The following is a 9,488-nucleotide window of genomic DNA, read 5'->3' on the forward strand; positions in this document are numbered from 1 at the left end:
CCTGCCTGTGCTAGGTCTCAGCTCACCTGGCAACACTCCTTATGGTGGAGGTTTGTGCAGAGCTCGTACAAACCCAACTTTGCATTTTGTGGCTGTATCCCTTGTCGCCTTGCTGTTCACCGAGATGGAAAAGATGGGTTTACTGTCATCTTGTATGCCACTAGGACCAGCTGGGAGGGTGGCACATCCTCTACATTCGCTTTCAGTTTTCAGTTGAAGGACTATAACACATCAACTTCTTCGTTTTTTAGAGGGGTAAAGCTATTTTTTTGAAAAGCAGGGTAAGCCCAAGTAGGAAACACAACTGCACAGTGTGACTGATACACTGATGGGGATGCAGAGCATTCCCATTCTATCTGGTCTTTGCACTTCTGCTTCCTGTGCATATTAAATGCGATAGCTATTAGACATGAACGCATGGACTAGTTTGCCGTACAAGCATTTGTCTGACGGCCCCATTCTGTTTTGTAGAGTTGAAGATTTCACTCTGTTAAAGTTGACAGCTTAAAGCATTCTAGGAGATGGGGAGATGTGACGGTACTGAACCTGAATTACAATTGGGCACGTCTTAGATTCTTTAGACATCTTGGTCTTTGCTCATAAATAACAAAGTACATGATGAATGGAAATATGACCTTCTCAATCTGTAAGTAAAAAAAGGACAGACATGAAAATGTAGCCACCTTTCAATCATCTTAAGGCATACTGACTCTGAAACATCACAATGAAGTTCAACAGGGGTGTTCCTGTTTGTGATGATCAAAGAATATAGAGTGGTTGTATACATGGAAAACTATTTCTTTTAAGTTATCTTTGTTACTCTAATAAATGATATTAATTACCTCTCCCTGCAGACCTTCTCTCATTTGTTTATATTCTTTGCATTATCTATTTTCATTGGGCTGGGAAGCAATACATAGATAATAGACACTGTAAGATTGTAAAAGGGGCTTTGCAGGTACACCATTTTTAAAAATAGCTTGTGTTCTGGTTACTAATTTGAACTGAAAAAAGATACCTGTATTTCATACTCCTAAAAGTAGAAGCAAATTTGCTATATACCAGTTCAGAGTAATTTGCACATGAACTATCAGTCCCCCCAAATCCCCCAAATCTCTTGCACCTATTTCCTCTAAAAGGTGGCATATCCTCAGTACCTCTCAAAAGCTGCTCACAAGTCTGTAGAGTCTGAAAGTATTTCTTTGTTTTGTTTTTTTTAAAGCTCAGTGAAAAGTTGTAAATGAGATAAATCCAGCTATTGCTTGACATAAAGTCAATACTGATTACTGGCAATTCATTTTCAAAACTGGACAAACAAGAACTATCCTAAGTAGCCACTGTTGTGTTTAACATTATGGAGTATTTCAGAGGTATATTTTAAAGAAAAAAACTAAAAATAGTCATTCTCCAGTGCTGATACAGGACTGACAGAGGTTAATACCACTGACATCATGTTGGAACTCTATAGCGTTTCGTTGATGGTTATTAATGTCCTGTTGCTGGGAGATAGACAGTGCCAGCTGTCAGTGTGGTACCTCTCTACTGGTGGGCCTAGGCCTCTGCTTAGAAAGGCAGAAGAGACTCTGGGTGCATTAGGCGCATCGTAGTCTGCTCGCTACCTGACTGCTGTTCCACTAAAACAAGAGGAGATACTGCAAGAAGGTAGTCACAGCACTTTGAGCCTGTATAAGCTGACTTCAGAACGGGCCTCCGTGAGTGGAGCAGGAGGGTGGCCAGCAACAAATGTCTGCAGAGCCATGTCCTGATGGCACCGAGGAGTTTTGTTCAATTCAGATCTTCAGGACTAAAGTCACAGTATGTAACCTTTGGAAGGAAACGGGGCAGGAAATTCAGACAAACTTGCCTGGAAATGATGTTAGTAGGCTTGGGGAGCAAGCCTGTGTTCACACAGAGAGCTTCAGAGCTTTGGACACCAGTGGAAGGAAATCAGAAATGGCACAGAGAGAAGGAGAAAGCCCTTGAGAGAAAGGGGAATCAACTCTGTAATGGCAGAACGATGATGAACATGGAGCAATTAATTAGCTTTGACTACATGATACTCATTATACATCCAGATTTGTAGGTTTAGGTGCCCCACTTGGGGCTAACTATTACTTTGCATAATATGTTTGAATTACATCCTCCATAAGGGAATGAAACAGATACATAAAGGTGCCATACATCAGTGTAGCATATCAAATTGAGAAAGGCATTTTTAGCAGTCTGTATTGAACGCAGATTTAAGCCAGCATTGGATTATACGTTAAGTGTATTGTTGTTATGACAAATTTGAAAGGAGTTAAAAGCATTTCAATTGGTGAAAAAATGGGATTCTGTTTCCTTTCCCACAGCCTGCAACAAAAATGAGATCGCCCAGCCAGGTTTACGTAGTCCAGCATTGTACCTTGCGAGCACCCTGTGGTGAGTTCAAATGGGACATGTTGAGAACTGTTGTGGCACTGGGGAGGAATGGGCTTATAAGACCTCTCCAAATAATTTAGGTTCTAGATCTTTTTAAATGGTGATGTATGTTAGGAGTGGGAAAAGTTCTGGCTGACACCATCTAATAGATGCCGGTGGCTTTTTTGCTGCTGCTACATATTTTTCTGTAGAATGGATTTGTCACCACAAACATTAAAAGCAATGTATTTTTCCTCTGCACCTTGCAGTGCTAGCTTAAAGCATGAGCTCTTTGGAGGAGTGGTTTACATGATGGTGTCATTTTTTAAAAAAAGAATCAGTTGCTTTACATGGTGAACTGATATATGTCAACTGCATTACTCCTGATTTATACCTCAAAAGAAATAGGTATTTCATTTGGCTATAGATGAGCTATAAAAGAATTGATGGTGCTAGAATTGAAACAGCTACACTGAAAAGATTGTGGCTCTTTGAAAAGTGGTCCTCCGGTGGGAACCCCTGGTTTTAACTTTGACTCTAGCCATGCTTTGAGAAAGAGGCTGGACTAAGTGACATCTCAACCTAAGTTATTCTATATTCAACCTGAAAACAGTCCCTTGGTTATGTGGATTCTGGTCTAGATAATTTTATTAAACCTCTCTAAAATCCAGCCAAACTAGATTCTGCGTTATGGTTTTTGTTAGATATTTGTGTGTGTGTGTGTGTATTATCAGCTGTGTTTTAGCAGCATGAGAAAGATTGCAATTAAATTCCTTACAGAAAAAATGTCTAAAATTAAAATGTGAATAATATACTGAGATTATTGAGCAATGAAATGCCTGATGGTCCAAGGACTGTGGCATTGTTTTGATGATAACTAGTCTGACATGCCACATAGACTATTTTATTCTTTTTGGTAATAAGAAAAATTAGTATATGATTACTACTGGATGCTTTCTATTAGGGAAGGTGGGTGTTTGACTGCACAACCCTTTAGTTTAGGGACAATTTTATTTTAAAACCCTTTAATTTTGCACATACAATATGGAAATAAATTGAAAAGTCCATATAATATTCCACTTGTACTTTCCAGTTATGTAGCTTAATAGCCAAACACAGTAATTTGTATGGACATTTTCTCTGGCTGTTTTATAGATAGAATTCCCCATACAAGTAGTTTTCAGTCAGTTGCCTAATCTTTAGTACAACAGCCAAATTGGCAAGATATAAACAGGATAGATGGACTAAAAGGTGGGTGGAAAATTGGCAGGACTGCCATTCTCTCAGCAGTACAAAGTCAAAGTGGCAGCTGGTTACTAGTGGCACCCACAAGGGTCAGTCCTAGGGCATATCCAGTTTAATGTCTTTTCTGACAACCTGGACCATGGGATGAAGGGCAACCGCCTCAAGTTCACAGGGGATACCAAACTAGGGAGTGTTTGATGCACTGGAGAGGAGGGCTTCTATTTAGAGAAACCTTGACAGGCTTGAGAAATACATGGCGGGGGGGAGGGGGGGGGAAAGGAGGTCCAGCAAAGGCAAACGCAGACTCCTGCACCTGTGATGGAGAACCCTGTGCAACAGTGTGGGCTGGGGGCAAGCAGCTTCAAGACAAGTTGAACACGAGTTAGCCGTGCACCCTTGTGGCAAAGAAAGCCAAGCGCATACTGGGCTGAATTAGCAGGAGTGTAGCCAGCAGGCCAAGGCGAGTGATTATTCCCCTATGTGCAGCACCTGAGAGACTGCATTTGAAGTGTCGTGTCCAGGTTTGGTCTCCCCAGTACAAGAAAGACATTGTCATACTGAAAAGGGCCACCATGGCAGCGAGGGGCTGGAGAACATGATACGTGAAAGCTGGGCTTGTTCCACCTGGAGAAGAGAAGGAGTGGGGAGGTCTTGTCACTGACTGCAACTGCCTCCTGGGAGGGTGTGTAGAAGATGGAGTCAGACTCGGACAGGACAGGAGAAGAGGCAGTGGACCAAAGTTGGACCAAGGGAAACATTGACTAGATGCCAGGAAGAATTTTTCCCAAGGGTGTGCCAAGGCCCAGAGCGGAGGTGTGCTTTGGAGCGGGGAGGAGGTGGCATCTCCATCCTCGGCAATGTTCAGAACTTGACAAGTCCTGAGCAACCTTGTCTCTGCTGACCGTACTCTGACCAGAGGGCTGGACCAGAGACCACTGGAGTGCCTTCCAACCAGCATTTGTCTATAATTCTGTGATAATACTTTGAAAATAAAATGAGAAATGGAACAATTTGCAGAGTTTTTTTTTTCCTATGTAATTCATAATGCCTTGAATTCCATGTAAGTAGGGACTGTTCTAATGCAGCTTGCTTTGTAAATAAACAATTTATCTGGCATAGAGTAGATTTTGGTTTATGTTGGCAAGAAACAACAATAATAAAGCCAATAATGCAACTACAGGTAGTTTTTTTGTTTTTATTTTTAAAGCCTATCTCAGCTACTATTTGTAAGTGTCTTCCTTAGTAACTTTTCAGTGCCATAACTGCAATTAAAATGTTTGTCAAGTTTTAAGGGTTTTTCTAGGAATCATTTTGAAGCTAGCTAATTAAAATAACTCGTTGCTCTCTCCAATATCCAAAGGTTCTGTTATAAATATTATAAAAATTTGTAAAGAAAAAGCTGTGTAACTCCAACATGACCCTGTCAAAGATCTTCAGAGTGAAAATAACATTGGAATTCTGTATTTCTTCAAGAAAATAGACTTTCACTCATTGAATTCTGATCTTTGACAACTCTCTTACTCTGTTCATAAGTAATATTTGGAAGATTTCAATTGCAAAGATGCAAACCCAACTTTACATTTGCATTTCAATCTCTGGGAACAAACAGAAAAATCAGAATGGGCCTAGGGAAGCCTTACACTCTTCCTAGGATAACCAGCATAGCACATTTCAGTGTGGGGAAGCCCCTGCAACCTGATATATTTCTAGCTTTTGCCTCTCCTGGCCTTTTTCATTGTGTGTGGGGAGGAGGGTTTGGGCTTTAAACAGTCAATCTCTTGTTTCCAGTCAAACATTTTGGGGTAATCATCAAACTTGCATTTTACTGCATTTACCTTTTTCTAACTTATTATAATAACTGCTGCTGTAATGGCTGGTACTAGTGTGAAAATGCAGACAGAGTTCAAAGGGCACTAATAGCAAAGCTGGAGGATCATTAGCCCTGAGCTCATTGCTTCAAAAGAGAGCAACTTCATGCAGATTCATATTTGTCTAGTCAGGCTTTTTCTTTGTGGATGGTCATTGTGCATCGAGCAAAGAAAACACAAATGGTCTCTCTCTGAAAGCTCATGGTAGGGGATGTCTTTTGCAATTAGCTCAGGTGCAAGTGACTCCCTTTATTCTCCTCTCCTAAATGTCCCACAAATAAGATTCACCTGAACTTTCCCTGCTTGGGAAACTAGAGTCTGAGGCAATCCTCAAACTTAGTGTTTCATGTATCAATTAATTTTCCATCTGGGATTATAACAGTAGAGGAGGACAGACAGATCAGGGAACAGAAATTAGCTTCAGTGCTCTTTGCAGAGAGCTCAGAGCTGCTTAAAGAGTTGGCAGTGCTGTGCCCCAATGCCACACTTGAGCGCAGCCCAAGCATCCCCCTGGCAGAGCTGGCTGCAGGTGGCAGCTGCCAGCTGGGATGGCTGCAGCCAAGGTAAAAGGCGGGTGCTGAAGCAGGGCTGGTGCAGTAGCCTTCTGGGAAGAGCAGTAGTGGATGCTGAGGGCCTTTTAGAGGGAGAATGGCTGAAGGTGCTACAGAATTTTGTGTGGATGGGACGTTTGCTTCTAAAAGGTACTTTTATCTTAAAATGATAACTGAGGAGTATTAGGTGGTTCTTCAAGGATAAAATGGTAGTATGGCCTTTAACTTTGAGTGTAAGGAAATGTGGTAATAGATCTTGATGGTTTTTTTTTTTTTTTTTTTTTTCATATGCTGGCAATGCCTGTAACTAACTCTTTAGTCTTGACTTATTCTTCTGGAATTGTAGCTGGTGAAAGAGAAACTAAAAATAACTTCCAAAATCTAATTTATAATACTTAAAGATACTACAGAAAAGCAGTTAGATGTGTTTCAGTGCATTAAAACTTTGAGCCTTCTCCTGAGTCTAGTCTTATGGATCAGTTAAAGTGTTTGGCCTCTCTCTCTCATTTTGCTCATGCTGGTTTGTCCTTCTAATGCCAGGATGCTATCTGTGCAGGAGCTAATTATCCTGTATTGTGTAAATATGAATCACTTGTCTGGAAACCTTGGTGGAATGACTGCAGTCATGTGCTTCAGTCTACTGAGCTGTAACTACTATGCACAGGACTGATATAGCAAGCTATCTCTGGTTGGCTTTCTTGTTTTTAAGCTAAATCATGAGTTGCTCTATTGACATTAGCGCGGGAGGCTTCTGCCTTAATAGAAAAAGACTGGGACTTCCAATGAAGATGTTAGAGGCTTTTGCTGTCTTGACAGAATTGTGTGGTATGTTGCTGATGCGCTCACTGTAGAGATGAGTAACTCTTAATCTGAAATCATGTTTCCCAAAGCATCTTCTTCACTAGCTCTGTGACAACAGTAGCATAAACCTGGCTTAATAATCAAGCAGACTTGAGGTATAGTGACTGTACTTATTCCCAACTTCCTAAAAGTAGGGAGTATCTGAAATTATTTTGCTCAAGTTAAACAAAAAGGACTCTGGGTGCTTTAGCATGAGAAATGCTGGGGAGAACTCATTTTCCTGTGGCTTCCTCCCACCCCCTTTCCCTCCTTCCGTCACCAAACTAGGAAGGACTTATTCCCTGTTAATTCATAGAAGATTTGTTAATTCAGTACAGGCTTTTGGATGAGAATAAGATTAGTGTTGTAGTGGCAAACTAATAATATTGGAGAAAGGTATAACAGCATAGGAAGAAAATGAAGCCAAACACTTTCATTAAAAAGGTGCAAACTTAGATATGAACAAGCTGCCAATCCCTTCATGCTATAAGGGGAGCTTGATTACTTAGTGCCTTCAGCTCTCGGTGAAATGCTGTCCTTGAAGAAAGGATCCAACCAAGAATGGGCTGTGGGGGAAGCAGATGACACTCAAAGTTCCTCCCCATAAGAGGGGCACAGCAGATAAATGAATAAGCTTTGTCAACAGCAAAACTTCAGTTAAATGACTGTTAAGAAACATCGCTTCCTCTTGTACTCATAAAGTGACTGTTGTTTGCCTCTAATACAAATCATGCCTAGTTCAACTTTCTCGAACACCTCCTTGCAACAGTTTATTCCTGTGCTCATTATAGAAGAACCAGTGACTCTTCAAAGACACTACTGGATTCCTGAAAAATGAGACTTGTTACACTTGCTCTTGGATAGACTTATATTTCTGAGCCAAGAATGCACATGTACTTATTTAACTTGGTACATGATATGGCAGTATGCAGTATGCCAGTATGAGGGCTGAATTAGATAAGATTTTTGTCTTTATGGGTCTGCCATTATAAATATAATGGAATGAAAGGGGAGCGGGGAGGTAAGTACTTCAACGCAATTCAAGGAAATATCTGGGAGCAGTGAAGTTAATTGATCTTTTCTTGTATCAAAGAATGACGTAATAGTCAAACTTGTAGGCTAGCATAAGCATCTCTGTCTTCTTGCATCAGCACACCTGCCATCATGAAATTGCAGAGTGGGGTTCATAAGAACAGTACAGGTTCTTGGTTTGTAAGGCTTATGGAAGAGGGCAGCTCCTTGTCTTCAGAGACTGCTTTTCATTTTAAAAATAGTGCTAAGTTTCCACTGCAGTAATGCTGTGGCAGTTGGCAGTGCTTCAGCCTGATCTATGAACTTAAGACACCTTTGGTATGTATGACGGCCCTTACTGCCAGGTCTTGCCACTCCACCTGAATAACTATAACATGGCCATAAATCAGGGGAAAGCATTCCTCTGTGACACCGTCCTGCGTGTCCTACTGAGCCGAAGCCTGTGTTAGCCATCAATGCCTCTTATGTAAACATGTCATACTTCCAAGTAGGGTCTTACAAAAAGCACAAGCACTATACTGGCATAGAGAGGCCACACAAATTCAGGGCTGTTAAGGGTGTATGTGGTGGTGGTGGGGATTCTCTTGATGATAAATATATCTCTAGCAGATAAAAGTGGAAAGAAAACAGCTAATCCTAGGTTACATTTCTTTCAACCTGAAATAGTTAAATACAGAGAGAAGTAGCTGTCTTATTCCTTGCAAAACCTTGAAATTGGAAGTCACCAGCCAAAGAACAGTGCAGAAATGGACTTCTGTTATATTCACTTTGGTCTGGTTAACAACTTTAATCCCTCTAATGATGCATTGCTATTTCTAGCCTAACAGACTTGCATGTTGAATCTTTGTGCAAAAATAATTTTCTTTAATTTTAAAATAGTCCAGTTGAGAAACAGGAAGGTTTTCTTTACAGGACAATTTGAAGCCCTCTGTCAGGTGCCATGAGTTTGTGTATTTAGATTGTGAAGTAGTCTGTACATCTGATTAGTAATAAAAGCTGTTTTGCATTCAGTTTGCTGCGGAAAACTGAATAAGAACTATGGTCTGGTCCTATATGCATATTCAGAACTACTTATCAAGTCTTACTTTGGCAGTCACCTCATCCTCTGCTGGCACTGAGACTACAATTCCAATCTAGTCTTAATCATTGTATAAGATGTCAAACAACTTAGGCTTGGTAAAGGGCGTCTCGGGTACACCCTCATTGTACTGCACGGCTGATTGACTTGTGAAACTCGTGCGTTTGTGTTGGTGCAGTCCTTGATCCGAGTCGGTAAGGAGAGCGCTCGCAACAGCAGCAGCTGGAACACACACAGCCCGGAGCGACACCAGGCTGCGGACAGCAGCTCCCGCCGGCCCTTTCATGTGTCACAAATCACCAGGGCTGACAGGCGCCTGCGCTGGTGTCCAGCGCGTGGGGCGTGCCGTGTTGGCATGGAGGTGGCTAGCCTACAGAGCAGCAGGTAGGAAACCTGCGTGGTGGGTGGCCAGGCTGCTGCTTCATTACAAATACCTCCAATTTTCCCGCTTGAGAGCAACCTATGGCCTGGTGC

This window comes from Apteryx mantelli, chromosome 4 (genome assembly GCF_036417845.1).
Source record: "Apteryx mantelli isolate bAptMan1 chromosome 4, bAptMan1.hap1, whole genome shotgun sequence".
Lineage (NCBI taxonomy): Eukaryota > Metazoa > Chordata > Aves > Apterygiformes > Apterygidae > Apteryx > Apteryx mantelli.